This window comes from Microplitis mediator, chromosome 5 (genome assembly GCF_029852145.1).
Source record: "Microplitis mediator isolate UGA2020A chromosome 5, iyMicMedi2.1, whole genome shotgun sequence".
Classification (NCBI taxonomy): domain Eukaryota; kingdom Metazoa; phylum Arthropoda; class Insecta; order Hymenoptera; family Braconidae; genus Microplitis; species Microplitis mediator.
Window position 1 is genome coordinate 25210410 of NC_079973.1, and position 24514 is coordinate 25234923.

Consider the following 24514-nt stretch of genomic DNA (forward strand, 5'->3'; position numbering starts at 1 on the left):
GTTAGAGAAACCTAAAAACAGTCCTGGAAAATTTTTTTTTTCGATTTATGATCCATATGAGAAAATACATGAAGATGGGTGAGGATGACGGTATCGACGCCTTTCAACGAACAATAGCCCGTAACTTTTCTCTTTTTGAGAAAAATTCAACACAATATGAGCGTTTTTTGTCTATTACGAGGCCCTGTAGTAGAAAAAAATACAAGTACAATTAAACAAATTTTAATTTTTTTCATAATCGACGTCGGGCAGATGGAATTATCTGTGTATTTTTATGAAAAGTAACCCGCGACTATGCTTCTGTTGGGAATAACTCCGGACATTAATAACCTGTTTCGCTCATTATGATGTCCTCAATAAAAATAATTAATCATAAATATTAATGATTAATAATTACAGAATTACCATACGCATAAAAAATAAAAATTAAAAACATGTTGAGTAAAAAATGAAGATCTCAATGACACCTCGCGGATCGGAGGAAATAAATAGCTTGCATATATTTAAGAACTCGTCTATGCAGTATAAGTAGTCACCATATAGTAGTCAAAGTGTCGGCATTTACGTGCGTGTAATGTTAACCTGATGGCACGGTACTTATGCTAATTCACACCGGTGGTCTCTCACCGTTTCTCGAGAATCAGGTGAATAATAAAGCAGCCGCCGGTTTGCAACCTCGTTAAAAGACAACCGGTCAACCTACACTCTCTCACTTGGGCAAATAATAGTTAAGTATAGCTGTATTGCATATACAGCAGCAGCACCAGCAGCCCAACTGCACATGTGTAAATAGAGAAAATAATTTGATGATGACGAAGATGAATAAGACAAGGCGTGCTTGGATCAGCCAGGATAAGAACCAGCGAAACTCGCGGGTGAAATAAAACCCGCGGATATGGTAAAAACGTGGAAATTGCGTGTAACTTAACTCAGCACTACACAGGGAGTCTAGGCGAATGCTTTACTACATTATGTACAATGTCTAGGATAGTTTATAGTTGGTGTAATAGTAGTAATATCAATAGAAATTGTTTATCTATTAAAGTAGTAGTGAATAAGAGAGTAAATGAATGGGCTCACGTCCGTTAAACTTGTGCATGCATGCCGGCTTTATATGCATTTGATACATTTCCTTCCATCTAGTACTTCTTCTTCTTCGTTCCCCTTTCGCTGCCGCCAATTTATGGAAATCGCGGATTCGTTTTGATCGCGAGAAAATCTGATTAACGATTGCACTACTTTCAGTATTCAATTCAATCCCTTTTAACTTTTTATTTATATCTACATCCATATATCTATATATTTGCTCATTTAATTATGCAATAAATATTTATTTAAACATGTTGATATCATATATGTATAATTAGACATAAATTATATAAATATCATGTAGAAATCCATCATTAAAAATATACTCGTGGGTACTGAGTAACTAAATATTTTATAATGACGTACACATGTTTTTATTATTTAAATAAATTGCAAATGGACATTTTAAATTTATATCGACGTCAGTGTGTGAACAATATATTTATTAATTGTTTGGTTAAAGTCATTTGAGGATGCGGAGTAAATGTAATCGAGTGTAAATAAAAAAATATCGATGATTTAAATGAAAGAGAGGATAATATTTATCGAGCTGTTAATAAATCGTGTAGATTTAAGAAACATGAGGCGTTGATTTCCACGAGCCTTTAATGAATCCATATGATACCTTTAGATATACTAAAGAGAGCTCGTTATGATTTTATTACGATATAAACTTTCCATGTTAAATTTCACTTTTAAAAGACTTCATCAAATAAATCATTTTTAATTCTATTTTATTTCTCGACTCATCGCCGCTCAAACTTATTTCGGTTGATAAAAAAATTATTGCGTCTTCAAATATTTTTTTTAAGGTCGAATACGCTGTTGAAAAAAAAAAAAAAAAAAAAAAAAAAAAAAAAATGGCAGACGTAAATCGGAAATTTCGTTGCGTTTCAGGACTTGGCGCTCACCGTGACCAATGGCGATGGTGCAATGACAGGCAACTTGTAAATTAACCGCTGCGTCTTGTTGTTCTGCAGAATATATATGCGTGTAAGTATATATTTATATTTAAAAATATACTGGGACTTTACGAGATATACTGGCCCACAAGGACGGCCGAGATGAAGATGGTGCAACCAGGTGGGCAGAGCACCCGAGTATCGAGGCACTAAATATTTCCCGAGTGAAACTGACTCTCGTTAGTACCCACAATGTCTTTATGCATGTGTGACGTAACAACAAATTGTGATGAAAAGAAAAATGAGAAACCGAAGCAACAAAAAAACTAATTGTTTGTCTTTTTTTTGTTTCCGTGATTTAAATCAACTTCGACCCGAGATCTTTTGGTTTTTTTTTTCTCTTACACATAATTCATTATTTTTAGTATTCAAAAATTCATTTTTGTGTTTCCAAATAATTCTCACACAACACTTTCGATTATTCTCACCGACAAGATAAAGTTTGATATCATAATTAACCAAAAAGGTTATTTGTATGTACATTTATTAAAATAGATTCACGGATGCATGAACTGAATAAAAGATTAAATTTTTTTATTTCGAAATCTTGATATTGTTTTATTGTTACGCATAAAAGTTCTGATTATGGTTTGAGGTAACAGCAGAAAATTAGCTTTTTTTATATCACTTACCTGTGTGTCCATAATGGAACACTTATGAGATCTCTCAGATATCCATCTTTCATTTTCAATGGAAATTAAATATCTTTTTTTTATTTTTCTGACTGTTATGAAATTCGGCAAAAAAATAGAAATTTTTCTAAAGTTAAAAAAAAATTCATTTAAAAAAAAAAACTTATTAAAATTTAGTTCAAAAAACCTCCCTTCTAATTTTGGTAACTGAAGACTCCAAAAATTTTTAAAAATTCAAAAATTTATCGTCTAGATTTTTAATGAAAATTTTCGAGGCTAGTGATCGCAGGTTTCATAAATAAATACAAAATATGTCAGTAAATGTCAAAAGTTGAATATAAAATTTTAAATATTTATAAATAATTTGACAGTCACCACAAACATGTCGAATCCTGGGTATCAGTTTCCGTAAAACGGTTTGTTTTACCATTGAAACTCTTTAAAAATTTTTTCATGCACAATATTCGCACGTCAAAATTTCTGTAAATCGAGCTTATGATTCCGATGGGGAGTAAAACCATCCCCTATTTTTTCCCCAATCGCCGGATCGAATTCCCCTTCCTGTTCATCACCCACCCGATCAATTTAAACATCCCTACGGAAATATTCCGCCTACACGCATGTCTACACACGGATCCATATATTCGTACGTACATACGTACAAACAAAAAAAAGCGATTTTGTCGGGCCGAGCACGACTACGGTTTAGTGAATCGAACCGCTCCAAGTTACTCTTTCGAGGAACAGCTGTCGGCTTCACCCAAACTCGCTTTACTCCCTTTATCCATCATCAAGGATAAACTTGTCCCTTTCCACCAAAACTCTCACCCTCTTTCACTCTCCTTTTCTTTCACATCTACATCTACATCAACAGCCAGACTATTTTTTTACTTTTTTCTTTACTTCGTTCAGATCTGATCGCCACGCACACTATCGTCTCCGATACGTCTCAACCGTAACCAAAAATAATAAAAGACCCTCGTCCTTCTTCTTACATATATTATTACATATATACATCCATACATGTATACATAAATATATATATATACAAACATTCTTCAACAAAAGACTCAACTCGCGCCACGAGCCACTTAATATTATTACAGCTGTACTCTTTCACCATAAAATAATTTTTTTTTCATATAAAAATGGATAAAAAGTCATTTAAAAATACTTAATCTCTTACTCGTAGTTTTGTTTTAATTAAATAAATTTATTAAGCAATTGAATAATAAAAACATTTAACGCAAATAACACAAAAGGTCAAAAGTTTAAAGCCAAGTTTAAATTTAGCGGCAACAAATCATCCAAAGAATGAAATATCTCCAATAAAAACCACGAGGAGACACCAGAAAAAAATAAATAACAAATACAATGTACGATGAACTGTAGGTTCTTTATTTCTTCCAACTTACAACGTAGTTTTTTCTCCAGCTGTCCTTACTCCTTAGTCTTAAGTATCATGTGTGCAGCACAGTCCCTAACTCCCTACCATCCCATCCACACCGTGGAATCGTTTGAGTTTAAAATCCTTTGGACGCGTGTTGGCTGCTATGCGTCCAGGTCCAGGTCCAGGTCCAGGTCCATGAGTATTCCACTCCCACCGGTTTTATTCAGTCTCAAGTCTTCGGGCAACCACTACCTCCACTTCTACTACTTACACACTACCGCCACCATTCTTGTGCAGTCTTCCAAGCGCAGAAGTGCGGCGTCGATGGGTACTAACTCCTCCGAACGAGCCAGTTACTAGTTACTGTATACTGCTCATATTCAGTTTCAGTGTGCTGGTGATCTGCCGGTTACGGTCTTCGGTCTACCGCCTGCTTCAGTACGATTCTGACTACCCAAGTGTTCACATGTCATTGTCATTTCATTATTTTTCAATTTTTTATGAATCCTGAATTTGAAACTCCAAAAATTAAAATTTTGCCGCAAAACAAATTTCGTTTTTTTTCATTTGAACGGTAGAAATTTTTTGAGAATTTAAAAAAAAATTTTCGGGATTTTTATTTTGGAGTTTATATTTTCGGACAGTGGATTTAAATAGTGACTGAAAATAAAAAACTTGAGTGGATTAATTTAATATTTTAAGACTAGAAAAGAAAAAAAAAATAAACAATTTGACAGTTTTATTGAACGACTTTTGGTGAATTCACGGTGAATTTAAGAACTTGTTTGGTGGGTTGTTTTTAAGTGGGAGAAAGAAAAATAAAAAAGAGCACAAGGGAGCTGGAAGAATTCGGGAACGCAAAGTAAGATTCGAACCCTCGACTTTAGTTCAGTTCTCTAGTTTTTTTGCTCTACCAACTTTATGCTTTTTGCCCTGTGTTACTCCCGGCGTTTTTGTAATTATTATTATTACAATACATCACTAATTTTACTCGCCCTATAATTTAAATCGTTTTTTTATTTTGCTAAAAAATATTTATTATAAATAAACGAAAAAATAAATTTAAAATAAAACCGGTGCGTGTTTGTGATCCAACGGGTGGCGAAAAATGTAAACTGCATCAAGCTGTAAAATTATTTTTTACGAATATAAATTAAACATTCATGTGAGAAACTAATCATTAAAAGCTTGGATATTTATCATTTTATTATTTTCGGTAAGTCTTTCATTTTTACAGTCACTCATTTTAATTGATAGTCAATTTTCATTTAAAAAAAATTTATTTTGTATTGGCAGCAATTAATTTAAAAGATTTTTTATATTGTTAATTATCCCAGGCCTTGATAAACAAACAAGGTCGAATAGTAACAATAAAATTGATCTCGTAACGGAAGTCCTTGTCGAAATATTTAAATAATGACTACAAAGTCTGATATTTTTTATCACATCTCTTATTATATATTCAATAAATAAATGAAGATTTTATACTAAGAGACAAAAATCCTACAGAATCCAAATAATTTTATGAGTGTCAATGTAGCAGACATCAGCCAAATTTAAAATTATTAATAAATAGAGTAAATAATTTAAAAAATTAAATTTGAAAAAAATGCACATTTAAAAAATTTTGAAATTAATAAGTGCATTTTTTCTAATTATTTTTTTTTTAATTATTTACTCTATTTATTTATAATTTTAAATTTGTCTGTCTGCTGCATTCACACTCGTGTAATTTTATGATACTGAAGTCAACTGACGTCTAACAATTTTTTTATTTTTCCAAAACGGTAAATTATAAAAAATTGCACCTGTAGTTTTTTAAATTTTCTACATGTGCATTTTTTAAATTTTTTTCTTAATTTATTTTCCTCGATCGAAATTTGACATTTGTTTAAAAAATTATCTGATGACAATTATCGAGTATGCAAATGAGTTGGAGATGACATAAGTCGAATATAAAATCTGAATCTGAAGTATAAAAGTACGGGTAGAAACAAAGTCTGAGGAAATGCATTAGACGTTTGGTAACGAGTGAAAAAGTCGGTATCGGAGCGTCCGGTTCTGATTCTGGTTTTGATCGTAACACTGGTGAGGTCAGATAATTTAAATTAACTTACTCTTGGTATTGCTAATCGTGTAATAGCCTGTCAGGTGTGTTTACTTGTTAAATCAGTCAGTCAGGTGAACGTAGCCAGTGACTGGCATCGTCATTGAAAACTTTCTCGCTGCTGCTGCTGATGCTGCTGCTCAGCTTCTTCAGCTTTTATGACAAAATCTCATCTTTAAACTTTCATCACCTCATTTCATTGTCTTTAAAACAATTCAATTGTTGTTATTATTATAATTATTATTGTTAATAATTTATTTCTTAATTAAAATAGTGTAAAAAATGATAAACTTTGGAATGCGTTAAATTGATGGGTTGATTTTAAATTTTGTTTGCTTATAATTTATGGAGTGAGCGTAATTTTTATGGTCGCGCGAATTAATGTGTAATGAGAATGAGTAATGAGTAATGAGTAGAAGTGGAATTTTAAGTGCAGGTGTAGGAGTAAGTGTAAGTATAAGTGTAAGGTAATGTCGGATGGGTTTAAAAAATGAGGAGTTAAATTAAAGTGGACGTAGACGCGTATTATACCCGAGCGGAGTCGAGGATTTTCGTTTGATGATGCCGAGGTTGGGTAGAATGGAGTAGAGCTGAGTGGAATCGAGTAGTCGAGTATAGTAAGAGTATGCCTGGGTTCGTAGATACAGTACAGAGTCACATGCTGTCGGTGTGAGAGGGCAAAAACGCGAGAACTCGAGCGTAAATCCAGGATGTAAACGTTCCTGCGAGGGCACTAAAGTCACAGTCAAGGTAGTCGTCCTTCTATTCATTTATTTTTGTCTCCAATCTCATCCTTTTTATTTTCTTGTGGTATATTATGACTTTTTATGGATACCTGACTCATTCCACGTAATAATTTTATGCGTAATTTAATTTTAGACAGTGATTTTATTTGGAGGGAATGGAGAGGAAGGGAAATATTTTTAATAATTGAGGAAAAAAAATTTTTATAGGGCTTACATTTATTTATTTTTTATAATTATTGGAAAATTTTATTATCTTATCGGATCTTATCGGGTGTCTATTTGGATAATGTGTTGACGGTATAAATTATGAGTTAATTAACATATAAACTTGAACTTGGTAATGGATGTTAATTAGTATTTTTAAAATTATTTGTGATTAAGAGGTAACTGTTTGTTCTATGACTCTAAATTCTTATCGTTCATGGCCGTTTATTCTTAATAAATTTTTTTATTTCGGAGAAATTTTTTTTTTAATAAAAAAATATTTATTACTAGTGCAATTTTCTGGGAAAAAAATTTTTCATAATTAATTAATTGATCAAAGAAAAAAATGTAAAAATAAATTTGAAGGAATTTAATTTTTTTGAAATTACCACTGAATTGTACGGTAAAAATCCGTTTCAAAACTCATACTACATGAGTCGAAAAAATTATTTTAAAGCCTAAAGAAAAATTTTTCATTACTGACCTAAAAAGTTGATTTATTATTACCTCATAATTCATTTAATTCAATAATTAAAATTTTACATGAAAAATTTCAGTTAGAAAAAAATATTTCGTCTAAAATTTTTCATTTTTTATTCCAATCCATCCCACTCATAAATAAATTATTAATTAATTAATTGTCATTATTAATTTATTTATGAATTTTAAAATTTATTACATGAAATTTTCTTCTCAAATATTTATTAAAAAAAAAAAAAAACATAAATATCAAAAGAATTTGAAGAACTATTTAGCCAACAAGTTCGTCTTATTCCCAGCGAGCTGTGAAGTTTAAAAAAGGAGTGAAAATAGTGTACGTAGATTAAGAGGATAAATAAGATGAATATACAGCAAGAACAAAGAGAGTAACGGAGAAAGAAAGTTCCTTGTACAATTCGAAATCGAACGAGGCTAATAGGGAAGAGGAACACGCGGTGGTAATTTCACCTACGCTTTAACCAGCATCTATATACATCGACCGCCCGGCAATGAGACAAGACACACAAGACACATCACACATCACATATCCTACGTCAGACATGATAAATATATATATATATATATATTCATTTATATATTTATTTATAAAAAATAAATACGATGCGGGAAGAGGAACGTGTCGCGCGATTGCAAGTACACTTCAATCCCGATGGACATTAAAAACCGGTATGAAAGACATTATTGGCCTCTTATGGTCAAGGCAGACTTGAACTGCTAAAGCTGAATAAAATAAAAGAAACCATACCTCTATCGCGACCGGTAACCACTTCACCACTTAGTCACCATCACCCACTACTTTTCATATTATTATCATTATTTTTATTTCCTATATCATATTCATTTAAATTATATAATTTTTTATTTTATTAATTACATCATATTTACTTTTCATTTTTAATTATATCACTTAATACAGTCATCATTCTTTCTTTTTTTTAACACTTATATAAAATTATATAATTTATTGACAACTCTCTAATTAAATTTAGGGTTAGTTGATACAATAATTGCTCTTTTTTACATAAAAATATATTTAGCCATAAAATTTGAATAAAATTTATATCATTCCGTATTTGGAATTTCAATCAATGAGTAAAAAAATCAGAGGAATGGCTGAGCCTAAAAAACACGTGTCCTGACAAAAGACGTCACATTAATTTGATAAATGACACACTAATATTGATTACTACAAAAAAATGTGTCAGACCGGATTCTCGGTTGATTTTTGTCCGGAAAAGTCTCTATGGGGGGTCGGAAAAATTAGACAGTGTCCTCATGGTTTCTTTCAGGTCATGACCATTTTTAACATTCCCTCGTATACAGGAAATTTGAAACTTACAGAAAATAAAAAAATGTTTCCCTATTTTGTGAATGAAAATAAATTTTCCCAAACTCTTCAATGAACACAAAAAATTACAATTCAATAATTATTAATATACAGAAATCTATAATTAGTCTTATATATATTACTAATTACAGCTGTTATATAAAATATTGTCGCATGTCTAATAGAGAAAAAAAGATGAATATTTATTACCACTGTTATTGTTATTCATAATTTTACTTTCATTACAATATAATGCTCGCATTTTTAACCTGACCTAAAGTCATATAACGTTATATATACAGTAAAAAAAAATAACTTTCATTGTCGCGGTGAGAAAATGCATAGAAACCCATAATTATACATACTATTTTTTTAAACAAAACCAAAGTTATTCTCATGCACAATAATATGTATGTGAGAAAATGCGCATCATATGAATGCGCAATTAAAAGAATTATTTAATAATCCCAAGTTAATATTTATTTATTTTACCCTTCATGTTAACCAATTGATTAACAACTTTTTTATTAAAATCACCGCCATTAAATTTAATCCCTGATTTTGATCGCCAATTCAAAAAAGAATAATTCAAACAATGCTAATGTACAAATATGTAATTAAAGTACACGAAGTATCACAGGAAGTTGAAGTTTGTACAGACTTTAGTAATTCCTAGTGTGCAGACAATTGAAAATGAAACGCATCGAGTGTACAAGTTTGTTTCAAAATATAGTAATCACGACAGATATATAAATGTATATGCAGGAAATTGTTTGATCGCAGAAGTGAAGTTGAAAAAATGTAAAGAAAGCAAAAATAAAAATATGAAAAATTTAGTCAGTGAATAGGATGAAAGTTGTGAATTTTAATTGAAATAGATTAAAGTGGAAGTAAAAAAAACGATGAGAAAATATATAACGATAGTAAATGGAGTAAATGGGAATTGGACAAAAGTTATATGGGGAGCCGAGCACATGCTCACACATTTAAATTTCACCGAGATGGATCACGTATTTCATTAAATGTCGCTCGTTGATCCTACTGCTTACGCTACTCTATCTATGCTTTGCACTCGGTACATATGTACTTGCTCATGTTTAGTTACACTGCACAACTATAATACACACCAGAGTTTGTAACAGAGATCATACAGTTGCATATATAGCGTAGGATCTTACTAAAGTATAAAGTAGAACAACCTATTCTCTTTCATCTTGTTCTATTATTTTATTCTTACTGTACACGAGTGTTACTTTTTTTTTTTCCGTGGCTACGAATCTTGATGCACGAATCCGCAATGCCGGAAGCTTATTTTACACTACGTACAATGTACAAATGTACTTGCGTGCTGATTTCATCGTAAAATAAATGTTTTTTTATATACATTTATTTCTTTATAACTTAAAATTATAAATAAATTCAAATATTATGAGTTTCAATAATTTTAAACGGCATTGAATTGAAATATAAACTAAAGATTATTTAAAATGATAAGAGCTTAATCTTAATTTAATTCACCGTCAAACACTTTCGTAAACTGAAATGAAATGATTGCATATAAATAACAATAACAAGAAACAATAGCTGTCCTTGTCCAAACAACTCAACACTACGGCAGATCTTGATCTATATTTAATATCAATCATACACATACTACACGAGTACAAAAGATTCGATTAAATGATTTAAAGATAATTAACCTTTTTCTCACCCCATATCTCACCGAAAATAAAACAAAACTATTTAATTTCTATGACGATAAATAATTCCTGTTACATGTCAACTTGTCCTATTGTCTTCCAATGAATACAGCGTGTGTACTTTAGCAATTTAAAAAATAAAAACAGAAAAAAAGTGAAACGTTCACCTTTTTTTACGCCGCTCGATTAAGAAAAGAAAATATTTCCGGTTTCGTATTTTTACTCCATTCAACTCCGTTGTTCTATCTGTGTATTAATTATAATTCGTTGCTCATTATGCTAACTATTCTCATAATAATAACAATGATCATGATAATCAAATTTTTATAAATATTTTACATTTTTTTTTTGGCAAAACTCAATTTTCTCTCCTAATCAGGTTTTAAATCTGATAAGTTCAGAGTCTAACTGATCTTTTTAATTTAATTTATTGTTAATGATTTATAAATGATTATTTTTTTTTTATTATCAAAAATCTTTCATTGATTTTTGTATTTATTACAATTTTTGATTTTCTTATATATTTTTTATTTTCTTTTTTAAGGCCATTCTCAAATAGCCCCCCCACTTTTTAAAAATTTTCAATAACTTTCAACTGTCATAAGCGTATCAAATTTTGATCAATTAATTAAAAAAAAATTAAAGTATTAATTGAAAAAAGGACAACGTAGTCGTAATTTCGCCGATATATAGATTTAAATAAAACAATTATTTACACTGGATATCAATTAGGGGTTAAATAAATTTCAGTAAAATCGTCATGTTAATTGCATAATTCGAATTTTCAAATTTTGTTGGCTAAATTTTATTAAACTCCCAATTTATATTAATTGTGAGTAATTTTTTTTCTAAATTCTATATCTCAACGAAATCACGACTTTGTTGTCCTTTTTTCAATTAAGCTTTTAATTTTTTTTTAATTAATAAATAAAATTTTAATACGATTATGACAGTTGAAAGTCATTGCATATTTTTAAAAAGTGGGGGGGGGGCACTGCCTGAGAATGCCCATAATTTCTAGTTGAACTTTTCGGTCTTCATTGCATTCAAAAACTAAAAAAATTATAAAAAATTATTAATGACTCATATAAATGACAATTTTTTCTACTGCCATTAAATTCTCTCATTAATTTTTGTTGATTAAAATTTTGTGTTAAAAATTTTGGTTATAAAAAACATATCAGTAAAAATCTTAATCGCGTTATATATTTTATGGGTTCAGATTCTAATAACAATTTTTTTTTTTAAATTCAAAACTGAAATTAAGTGAAACTGTAACAAAGTTAATTTCAACTAAACAATTATTAATGATTTAAAAATGATAATTTTTCCTATAATTAACAACAATAAATAGACGTATATATATTTTAAGTTACCCTGAAAAACTTTCATTATTTTCCTAATATATAAATATATAAATATGAAGCACATAACAGAGTTAACCAAGTTATTTATCTTTAAAAAGCGAGAGTGAAAGACGGGCATGCACGCGTACACACATTTTATATCAGACGTATTATATGGTACGGTGTGCATCAGAAAAAGAGTTTTATGTACAACCCGTCCATCCAATCAGCTACTAATTTATCTATTTATCGTTAGTTTAATATCTTTACATATAATAGTGAAGGTAAATAACCCAGTGTACACTCATGTGAACATATTTACCAACAGAAGCATTAAATATAAACACAAATATAAATAAAATTATTATTATTATTATTTTATAATAATTAAAAACAAACATATAATTATCTGTCGATTTAACTTTCAATATTTATCGTAATATATTATTAATGATAATTTGTCGCTTTTTAATAGATTTTATAATAGAAAAATAATTCAAAGATAATGATTATGTCGTTGGGTAGAAAGCTCTTTAATCCTTTTTCGTCGAGGTTTATTTTCAATCTAGTCCTTTAGGAATTTTTTTTTTTTTTATGGGTATAAATAACTGTGAGAGTGCGGGATATGATGGCATGATATAAATTACACACGACCAGATATAAGAGGGTCCCACGAGCTAAGAACTCGCAATTATTTTTCACTCACAATGGCGGCGCCTTGCCTCACTCATTCCCTCAATCACTCGTTGGTCCAGAGATCATTTGTACTCCACAGGACTCACGAGATTAATCCTTTTTTTGTATTTATATATTAGGCTGTTAGTATTTTTGCAACTCAAAATTTTGCATGCGGGTATTTGGTAAATTTTGAATATTGACATTCAATTTGAAAATTTAAAAAATTGAGACAAATTGTGTGTAGAGGCAAAAATTTGAACTTTAAAAAATTTTTACCAAATGTCAGTTTCAATATTTCTGGGCACATTTTGACATTAAAATTTTTTTAAAAATGGAGTTTAAATTTGAGTACAGACGTGAAAACTTCACATGTATTTTAGTTTAAATTATGTCAGGCGCTGAGAACTGTTATCTTAATAGTTTTTTTAGCGATAGCAGTATCTCAGTCCCACATGTCTATTAGTCCGCATGCAAGTTAACTGAGACCCTTTTCCATTAACATGAGCGTATTTATTAAGTAAACTCAATGACCCAGAGAATTCTTTATCTCCGACTTCCGGTGGGAACGTTTGTAGAAACTGAAAACACGTGTATTAATTATAGCATCTCAGCTAATTGTGTTAATAATAAATTCAAACTTTTACCGTAACTTTTGTTCCCATTGTTCAAAAGCAAACTCATCGCAAAAATCTCTCGCTTGTTTTATTTTCTTATATTCTTAAAACCCGTTTTTTTTCCGAGTATAAAGACATCATCTCATCCCTTAATACCGAAATCTGTTTATTTTTATCCAAAAGCGCCAGTGCAACAAGCTGATGTAATTGACACTTATCGTTTGCACGCGACACAGGATATCCTTGAAGCCCGCTAACGGGGTTCAGCAAACAAGCAGCTAAGCCTCGAGTGTCTCTTTCGTCCTCGCCAGGAATTTCAATAGTATTTTCCCACAGGTATAAGACATCACTCGGTATGATAGTTAATGTATACCCGTATCTATCGTGTGCCCATTACCCCATTCACTCGAATAATGCATTTGATACCGACTCATACAGGCAGCAACTCAAGCGCCCATATCTCATCCCCAATCCTCGTGGCTCGACCGACCAATTCACCATCAATACAATTCATCTTATAAATTCTCTCCTCCTTAATTCGCATATCCACTTGATCTAACTCGTGAATAATCTCAAGTGCTCGTGCCGATCGTGTCCGAAATTCACAGACGACATTAATTATCCGAGGATAGACTAGCCAAGTCACTTAAGCTCTCATTATTCGTCTTTACTCAGCTTACAAACACAGACATGCCTACAAACACATGCACTTACTGCAAATAAAAAAAAAAAAAAATCTACTAAGAGAACAAGAGGCAGATAGTTGAGAGAAAATTCTTTAAAGCAGCATCTATCTTTTATTTATTCTTTCTCCACCTCAAAACGGAGTCACGACGATTGGTGTGTCCCACCAGCTGGCACATTATCTTCATGTAAATGTGTCGGGTATATTCACAACTAAAACCTCGTGTGAGGCGTATGTATGTATACATATATATAAACGAGTATATGTGCACACATGCATACACACATGGCACATGATCGTGAGAATGCGATCCGCTTTTATGGGAAGCCATTACGGCCACCGCCAAGACACATACATATGCACTTATTCTTATTCTTGGTCTATACTAAAAGTTATCTCGACAGTAGCAACTGAAATCTCTATAAATAATAAACAAAGAAAGTGGGCCTTGACCTTGTTAATAATTCGTATTTAATAATTAATTTCATGTCATTTGAATTTTTAAATATTTCTATGGAGGATTTTAATTATTAATTATTGAATTTAATTAAATGAATTTATTTTCTTCCGCTGATAATTAAGAGGTTGAATGGAATAAAATTAAAGTGAGGAAAAAAATAATAAGTTGAATAATGTAACGAACGTTTTCCGTTCGTTGATCTTCACTGTTGCGCAATGATATTTTAACATACTTATGTATTAACGGTTTTTTTTTCCTTTTATTTTTATCATTATTATTGTTATTATTGTAGAGTTTTTTTTCCGTAACGATGTATAGAAAATAATGGAATTAATGGATGTAAATGGATGTCAGTTTGAGTTGGATAACTATAGATAATCATTGCACAAGTTGCTAATTTAATAAAATTTATTATTATCCTAATAAGAGTATAAATATAGGTATGCATTAACGTTAATGATATGAATGAACAATCATGTATTACGAAAGTATTTTATAACGGATTATTTGAACTTTTTATCGCGAGAATAATTAATTATATAGAGCAAGGAAGGAGAGGGGAGGGGGAAATTATATGAATATTGTAATTTTTTTTTTTTGACGTCGAATGAATAGAGGATATTGATATGATCCGTCAGAAAAAAATTTTTTTGCTTACTCGGTAATAAATACAAAAAATGTTTGGAGCCAAAAATCTGAAACTAAAAATTTTGAATTTTAAAAATGTCAATAAATTAACAAAAGAACATTAGATTTAAAAATTTAAGCTGACCTCTTTTACCTCATCGTCTTTTATAATTATTAATTGCTTGTAATAACGACAGAAAAATGTAATTTAGCAAATTAGTTATTAATTGGGTAAAATTAAAAATAATTTTTTTGGTCTAATTTATTTATGAAGCAGGTCAGTAATTAGTTAATTGAATAATTTAGAGAATGTGTGTAATTATTTCGTTAAAGTATAGAAAAAAAATGAGGTTTGAAAAAATAATAGAAAAAATTAACGAGTAGTGAATTTAATGAGTTATTGGAATAAAAAAGTTAAAAAATGTGTAACAGAAATAGCGAGTATTAGAAAAGATTCTCATGTGATTTCTCTTGGCGAAAGAAAGCGCTAATCAATGACGAGATGATCTTATTGTAGATCGCGATTACCGGAAGCATTGAGTTCAGTATCGAGTACAAGAGGTTTGAATTTGCGAGAGAATTAATTGTTTGGATGTAATAGCTCGAGTGTTTAGTTATTTATTTAGATATGTGTGTGTGGTGTTGGTGGATAGAGGTGTGCGTGAATGAGCGAGTAAATAAAAGCGAAGGTAATGTAAGGCAAAGCACTAGATACCTGTATGTATGTCTGTAGTGTATAAGACCGTTTATAGACGGGGGGACTCCTCCCGTGTGATCTGGCACGCCGCAGTCGTCGCGATAAATCGTCGATTAAACGGTGGGTCACGACCTCGCATTAGTTAGCGAGACTTTAAAGCTACTCTACAGTCTGGAGTGCAGTCAAGAGAGTGTAGTCCTCTCTTACATTAGAAGACTCCCCGATCCTTCCAGGAAGTTGCTCACCGAACTTCTTGCCTCCATTGACCTTCCCCACGCCCTCGTCTTCGATTCTCGTTCCACTTGTTTTCTTATTTTTATTTTTTCACCATTTTTTAGTCCCTTTGTTGTGCATTTCTAAGTTACAACCACAGCGATTTCTGTGAATAAAAAAATTCTAGTCCTCTTTGAAAAAAAAATTATTTATTTTCATCTCTGTCAAGTCGATTTTTTTTAGTGAATTTATTATTAGAAATTCGGATTTAAAAATTGGCGGTAATTTTTTTTAAATTATTCGAAATTTTGATCAAAGTTTTAATTTCTAAATTTTTATTTAAAAAAAAAATTATCTTGATAATTCTAATCTTTATAAAATAATTGAGGTAATTTTCAATTCAATTAAAATGAATCAATTCTTGTATTTTAATAAAGGCCGCGAAAAATAAAATTTTAATTCACTTAATTACAAGAAATAAAATGAAATAATTTTCATAAAATTATATTTAATAATTGAATTATTTTATAAAGATAATTAAAGAATTAATAGTCACTTTCATTGTAACAAAACTTTTCCCATGTTAATCAAGGCCACAATTCCCCTGCAATTCACTCCACAATTAAAAACAAAATAATTTCTAAAAAATAAAAATGACTTTTGAAATGCCATTAGTCGATTAAAAAGCAGCGGATCATAAAAAAATTTGCACATATCGCAAGTGCGCGTAATGCAAATTGAATTTCATAAGTTGGGCGTTGGTATTATCGATGTCTCTAGATCAACGTTCGATATTATTATATACCCACGTGTATCTTATTTGTCCATACTCACTGCACACGTGGGTGAGTTCATACACCATAACGACAGACGTTCCCATTTTTTACAATTCCGTTCACCGCTCATTGCTTTTCTTCGCTAATAATTACAATAATAATCTAATCTAATCATTAGCATTCTGTTAAAAATGTCAATAATACCCATTACATGGCACAAAGAGTCTTAATAAAACCAACAATCTCCGACTCACCACGTCCCAAATCGATAACCTCAAATAAAACTAAACCGCGCACCCATACATGCTTGAAATTATTACGTCGGCAGGTAATTGGGTCGCCAGCCAGTCAAGCTTCTGATTCGCGTTCATTGATATCGCGCAGATTGAAAGGCATAGAATTGCTCAGCAACACAGCACACATCCATGCACATTTCTTAACAAATTTCATCACGATATTTATAAAAGTATTCTTGCTATCCAAGTGAATCGATGTCACTAGGAAACTGAATACAAAAACACTTCCTTGTAAATAAATTTTAAAAAAAATAATAAATCTCCGGCGCGTAAAAATTTAAAACTTGTTCTATTCCTTTCTTATCCTTACAGACATTTATACTTAAGTAATATTTGCCTAAGAAACTTGTTCTATCAATTTTCTTTAGCATAACGGAATGTCGGAGGCTGAGTTTCAAAGAATTGTAAAAAATATAAAAAGTTATTACTCAAACACTCCTGACCCCCCAAGTCAGCCGAATACCAAAAGCACCGGCAGCACAAAGAGTCGGACTTAGATTCAGATTCATAAATAAGACAAGTATAAAGACTTTCGAGAAACTTATGTAACTAATTTTTGGGGCCCATAAAAGTATCAAAGTTTAATAGAGAAGATTCATCCCGAGCCATTTCAACAGTTTCCGAGAATTAAAAGCTGTTGCCAAAGTTATCGTCGATCTCAGGTTAGCCGAGTCTCGCGGCGAGGCGTGGAAGTTCCCTTTAGCTGCATAGCATGTAATGGTTATTTCTTTGTATTTAGTATCCATCTATACATACACGAATTCCGAACCTATCCTAACGATCGAGCCAGGTATAAACCGAGTAACTTGACTACAGGTCGAGGTTTAAGTCCCACAGAGTCCCACGAGTAGACTGGTACTAGTCCCAGGAGACTGGTTAGCTGTTGGCTACATTTGTTATTTTGTCTTTTATACACTCTTATACTTGGCTACTAACTATATCATTCTATTACTAAGGACTACTCTCAGGTTTACTTGGAATTATTTTTATTAAGACTCCAGCTTTAAAAGCAGAGCATTGACAGGAAGTGTCGTCACTCGCTGAAAAAGGCCTGCGTGAACAAACACATGGGCACCGGGATGTTGGACGAAAATTAATCAGGCTCCTCTGCGGTGCTGAGGGTGACTCGTAAATCGCTTTCAACAAAATCCTAGTCGCAGCAGATGTACACGCGCATTGACATGAACACAAAGAAATTAATATTGATAACATGTGGGATCATATTGAGTTCAATCCTTTGTACATATTCAAATCCGATCTGGGGTTAGTTTAATGGGTTAACGTATGAATGCTTATGTTAGAAGGGGTCTTGAATACGTTGCCAGTCAGTTGTTGCCACCCAAGAGTCCACTGGTGTTTTCTGTAGAACCTGAATCCCAAAGGTTCTCAACCTACAGATAAAAGACACTTACGCACGTACAAATAAGTGAGCAGTGCGTGTGTCATGCACGTTTTGCAAACGCGAAACGTGTTCTCCGACTGAATAAAATGAAGCAAGTAGAGCCTCTAATATATATACTATATATATACTATATACTTAATTCTTAAACGACAAAGTTAAACGAGCGTCTACCAAGTTGTTGACGATACTATGTACATGTACTTCTTCATTCAAGGGACTCGGATGCCTTTTACGGGCGAGATTGTCCGGTGTCATGTGTGCAGTCTTTTGCGTAACACACATCGTAACGAGTATGTGCTATATGCTTTTTATGTGTGCATGTGTTGCAGTTAAGTGCTGGCCTTTTTTGGATCGGAGATGCCGCTACGCTAACAAACGATGCATAATTATTTTTTACACAGTTACATGCTCATCCACACTCTTATCTGCCGGCCATTTAGCCAACACACCCTCCAATAAAACTCGCGTATTCATTTTTTAAATTTATATAATGTGTGCTGTGCGCTGTCAGTCGTGTGCTGGAAAAATTTCGATATTTCATCAGTAAACCTGACGCTAAAAATTACTCAAAAAATCGGACATCTTCTTGCAGTAATGTTCGCGGTGTGATGAAGATTCCACACAACCGAGCAAAGGTTGTGCATGTTTTTTTTTTGCTTACGGATTCTTGAATCTTGATTTCAATGTAGGTTAAGGTTGCTAAATTTCTTGGCGGATATCAATTGAAAATTTCTCTTTAATTTAGTGATTGATTTTAACGATAATAAAGTAAACGTTTAACCTAGATCGTCGGCCTATTTTTTATTGCACCCAGTGCATACAAGGATTTACAAAAAGAAAAAGAAGTTACCAATAATCCAGGCACTCGGTCTCAAACTTTTGGCGGTAGAGTCAAGAAAGTTTAAAGTTGATATTAATACAAGACAAGCGCCAAAATTAATGGGTTAATTAAAGTCAATAAATCTTTGAACATGATTTAAAGTAAGGCCAATTCGAAAGGTTGTTTCTTAAAAAGGCGTGTGTATTAAATGTACTTAAGATAAATATGAAATGATGGAAATAATTGAATGGCATCGGGCAAATAAATCCTCGTCCTTTCTCGCGTTTCCGAGATAAGGCAATTTCTCACTGGTAGACGACAAGAATATAATATAATATAATAAAATAAATATATGTATGTGAGTGTGTACTTAAGTATAAGATTGAGTTGAGCTCCTGCTGGTTGCATAGACAGATACTTTCCTTCCTGCATTTAGGCACGTGTCTTCTCTTTAAGAGAGGAGACAGCCGATCATTTGAGGCTCCTGCTGTTTCTCGGGGGTGTAGTGGGAGAAAATATACTAGAGATAGGGGGTCGCGTGTCCGCCGCGACAGATAGAAAGTTTTTAATCTTTTTTATTTTCTCAACTCTGTTGTATATTTACTTAACTATGTCTGTTGATAATAAAATCTGTAGTTGGAAATAATAATACAAATATTTGATGGTTTTATACTCGACGAATCCCCACTACTCTTGCTCTAATTGCAACCATATATATATATAGCTAGACGCTTTTCTCTTCCTCCCTATTATCGAGGCAGCGCAGAATGATGGTTTGATATAATTGCGGCTGAGTTATAATTTATAATAATAAAAAAAATTGTGAAACGGTGACGATCCTCTACTTAGTTGTGTATCTACCTACTGAGCTTCGGGCTCTATAAACACTCCCGTAAATCAATCACAGCCTATTACTTATCGAATTGACAATTTACCTTTTATAGAGTTCAATGCTGCAAGTGTTGAAATGATGTAGCTCTTAAATAATTATACTTTTATTTTTCCCTAGTTATTTACTTGATCAATTAAATTTAATTAATCAAACCGAAAATCTTAAACAATAGAACGTTAAAACTAAAAATAATAATAACAGCGAAATAAAAACCTTGAGATGGAGACAACGTTCAAGGACTTTAACGAAATCGGTTCCTCTTCCGGTGACGGGTTTCGTGCCCGCAAAATGAATGAGTGCTTCTGTTACTGTCATAGCAAGTAATTGCTGTAGCACGAGTATTGTTAAGAAATTAGCCTCAGAACCGTCACTCGTACTCGTTTAATTGCTATTTAATTAGGCATTGTTAGAATGAGCTTGGATTTCACGAGATCTTGAGATAAGTTTAAGTCTGTACCGACTCTGCGCTGCCGGTGGCGTGAAAGAGCTTGAACTCCGACTCTCGCGAGTTATAAGAAGATCAGTATCGTCTTGACATTATCGTGTGGAAATCGATCATCCGTAGGTTATTTTGCGGAATCAAATGCTACTTCACTCACGAGAATGCTCTTTGTACCCACGCGTCTCTTGATTATCATAATCTAACACTACAAATGGATTTTATCTCCCGAGTATCTTATTAATTATTTATTTAAATCTATCAGCATTTAATCATCACGTTAATTAACTCATTAAACATTACACACCGCAATGTTTTAATTGAAACAATATTAAATAATAAAAAGCCGTTATGTCGATACTCAATCTCAAGGTCGCGGGATCGAATCCCACTCGCGGTATTTTATCAACTTTTTTTTTTTTTTTTTTCTAACGAATCAGTAATTTTTTTCTATGAATAAAAAGTACAAACGAATCACGTTCTAGACTTCTTCCACTTAAATTTTTTGCGAAAAAAAAGTAATGACACACTATCACCGCTAGGATTCAATCAAAAAGATGTACGACCTTGTCACGCCTACAGATTTCTTCTCTTGGTATCAGATGATTATTATAAAGGAGGCATCATGACGGTGAAATTTAGGCCTAATGTCTTTAGAAGTAGAAAACAGATCAGCAGTCGTAATTACAGAAATAGACACATGTCGTCCGCGGCTATTAATAACCTCCAGGCATTGACATTGAAAATATATGGACTATTAATTCAGTGAATCAGATTGTACATTCATATATACGCGCTCAGTCAGCCTCCATCTCGCCCCACAAAGAATCGAAAGCCTGTCAAACATATATGACAATCTTTTTAGCTGTAACAATATTCCTTTATCCACTCTTACATTAACATCCGCTCGTGTGTGTACTCTCTGCAGTCGGGCGAGCAAGTAAATGCGTAGGCTTTCAGCAAATTGATCTCTTCAACAAGTACAATGTCCATAGACATATATACAGGTATAATTGTATATATATGAAGAATAAAATAAAAATGCATATAACTCTGGTTGGATACTGAGTCAATTAACAATAAATAAGAGTTAAGAACACTAGGAGTGACACTAGAAAAGTTGTAATGACGTTAATAAATTTATAAATCATTCGCCATTTCCGGTCATGACCGCAGAGTCAATTGATGTGTGAATCAAATATGGCTTGGGATTAATTTGTTACCAAGCTGAGACTTATATACTTGTACTTATACATATGTTTTAATAAATGTATTTACAGATGTAATGTGTATATTTAAACATAAATTAAGTTTTATGTGTATTTGCTGGGCCGTATTATATATATGTTATATGTGTAGTGCGCTATAAGTTGAGTTATGCTGGTAAATGTGTGTAAAAGTGAATTGGAGAGGATGAAAATAATAATAATGAAAAAAAACGATAAGACTTTCTCCTTCAACTTTGCGTGCTATCCGCAACACCGACGTTAAGAAACGCTGGTCGCCGCTCGGTTTGTAAACGACCGCGGTAATCCTCGTCGGCGTTCCGCGTGACAACCGACGACCTTTGTATTGCAGTTGCGACCTAGAAATGCCCTCCAGCCACCTTCTTGGTTTTACCCCTACTATACCCCTGCTCAAGAGCAATCTGTATCTCTATCTGCATGTATGCCTCTATCTAAATTTATATAATTAATATGTATATATAATATAATATAATATACATATGTTGAGATGATACTTAATTTGTTATATTTCATTTTTTGTTTGCTATTTTTGCTCTTCAATTTACCGGTTAATTATACCATCAGTCTATCATCGAGATAAAATATGTTCTTCCGGTCCGTTACATCAGATATCGGACGTTTCACTTCTCGATGAGATAGTTTTATTAATTTTAATCTAAAATCAATTTGTGATTTTTTACGGCCGCTGGAATCACGATTTCACCCAAAAACGAGTCGAGTTGTTGGAGAACATGGGCCGGTTTTTTTTTTTCGGCGTGACAAACGTCGTTACTTTTACTGGGTCATACTCTAATTGAAAGCATCATGCTTTTTATTGACTCGTCTTTCAAACAGATAATCTGCAGCTAAATTGATTGGCTGAAACATAACAGCGACTAGCTGTAGCCTATTGCTCACTTTGTTTTTATGGGTTTTTAAATTATTATTGGCCTTTTAGACGGGAATAAACTCTGTAATACCTCTTTGAGCCATGAAAAAAAAGGTAATGTCTACATTATTTTTCATTAATAAAAACAAAACACTTAATGATGGACAGCTACAAGAGAGTATTTAACTTAAAAGTATATTTAAAATTAGTGAGACATAAAATTTGTTTTTAAAGCAGCGTTATTTTATGTACTCAAGATAAAGTAGTAAATAGCGTTTAAAGTTTTACAAGATAGACAGTAAAGAAGAGACAGAGATAAGTGGCAAGATGTATCAGACATAAAAGTTTTGTCTTAAATTCGAAAAAATAAAAGTTTTTCCTTCCGCCAAAGCCGATAGTCCGTCGGGTTGAGTCGACGTTGGGTTGAGTCTGTCACTTTGTAGACAGAAGACAGTAGACAGTAACAGCAGAGAAACCGTGTAAATCCATTGAGAAAGTAAAGTAAAGGATACTTACTTGAGAAACGGTAAGAAAAAACCGAGATCGAGGGGAGAGACGACAAGTTCCACTTAACGACGCAGCGAAACCCAAAGGCGGTTGACACCGCGCGGAGGTAAAACGCATCTTGCCTTTGGGCATTTCATTTTATCTTGATAAATCATCTCTGTATACCCAAGCCCTTGCCCTTGCCCTTGCTCTTACCTCTATTACCATTACCCTTTTGACTATTATCTGCCGCATTATCTGCCACACCCTCGCCTTCAGCGTTCAATCTCAATTTATTTATCCACAATTCAAATCTCTTAATCTCAACGAAACTTTTAATTCCATCGCGATAAATAAAACAATATTTTCACTTTGTGGGCAACTGTCACAAGATGTACAGAGCGTGTATGTCAGTGCGGTTTTAAGGTTACGATATAACCCAACCACCGAGCGAAAAGGAAGTCAGCCGATAGTCAAATGGGATAGAATAGAAATCACTCTTAGGAATAGAAAACCATTCACTAAATCTTTAGCAATTACAACAGCAACAACAACAACAACAACAACAAAATAAACAAATGAATAAATTAAATAATTCATTACACAGACAACATAATTAAAAGCAACTGCCTCGTATCAAATAAACAAGCTGATTTGCATTTAAATAAAAGCTGAATGATTACAATTATTATCAATGCTATAAATTACACGTAAACACCGGCAATATCGTAAATATCTTAAAATGTCGCGAAAGTCCCGAGGCAGTGAAAAAATAAGTCAGGAGTTTTCTCGGTAACACTAGAGTGCCGGAAGTGGATACTCCAGGAGGTGAAACTACAGAATGGAACAACGATGGTGAATTAACGGTTAAGAGTTAATAAAGACGAGTCTCGCGATCTTTTCCCCTGTACTCACTCCCGATGCTGTACCTCTGCTCACTTGTTACTGTTACTGTTACTATTATCATCATTGCCATTATTATCATCATCATCATCATCATCATTATTGTTATTGTACTTGCGAGAGTGCAGTGTATTATGTACTCGGAGGGCTTTTAGATGTTTCCAAGTTGTTATTCACTCACTTACACTTCTCAAAAGTTATTTACTTATTTACTTTAGCATGTACTCTACTTGTACTGCACATAAACATCCTACATGGAGTTGTAGTACCGATACCGACACAAAGGCTAAGCCGAGAGAAAGGCTTCCGGGGTTGTCCTTGAGCATCCGCAAATTAAAAGAGTTTCCTGATAATCATGTACTTGCAGACAATGTTAACCATTTGCATATTTCGTTTGAGAGCGAGCG

General features: G+C 32.5%; 1 protein-coding gene across 5 annotated transcripts in view; it reads left to right on the plus strand.

The window, feature by feature from the left end:
• Positions 1-1985: 1985 nt before the first annotated feature.
• The window catches only part of LOC130668953 (probable serine/threonine-protein kinase nek3), a 76656-nt gene continuing 54127 nt past the window's right edge, over positions 1986-24514 (plus strand). Inside the window, exon 1 of one of the 5 annotated variants that reach the window (XM_057471532.1) lies at positions 1986-2082. The gene's annotated coding sequence lies outside the window, so the exon portion shown is untranslated. Of the gene's footprint in view, positions 2083-4429; positions 5290-6825; positions 6931-24514 lie in introns of those variants that run through there. The other 4 variants (XM_057471530.1, XM_057471529.1, XM_057471533.1 and 1 more) reach the window with 4 other exon arrangements.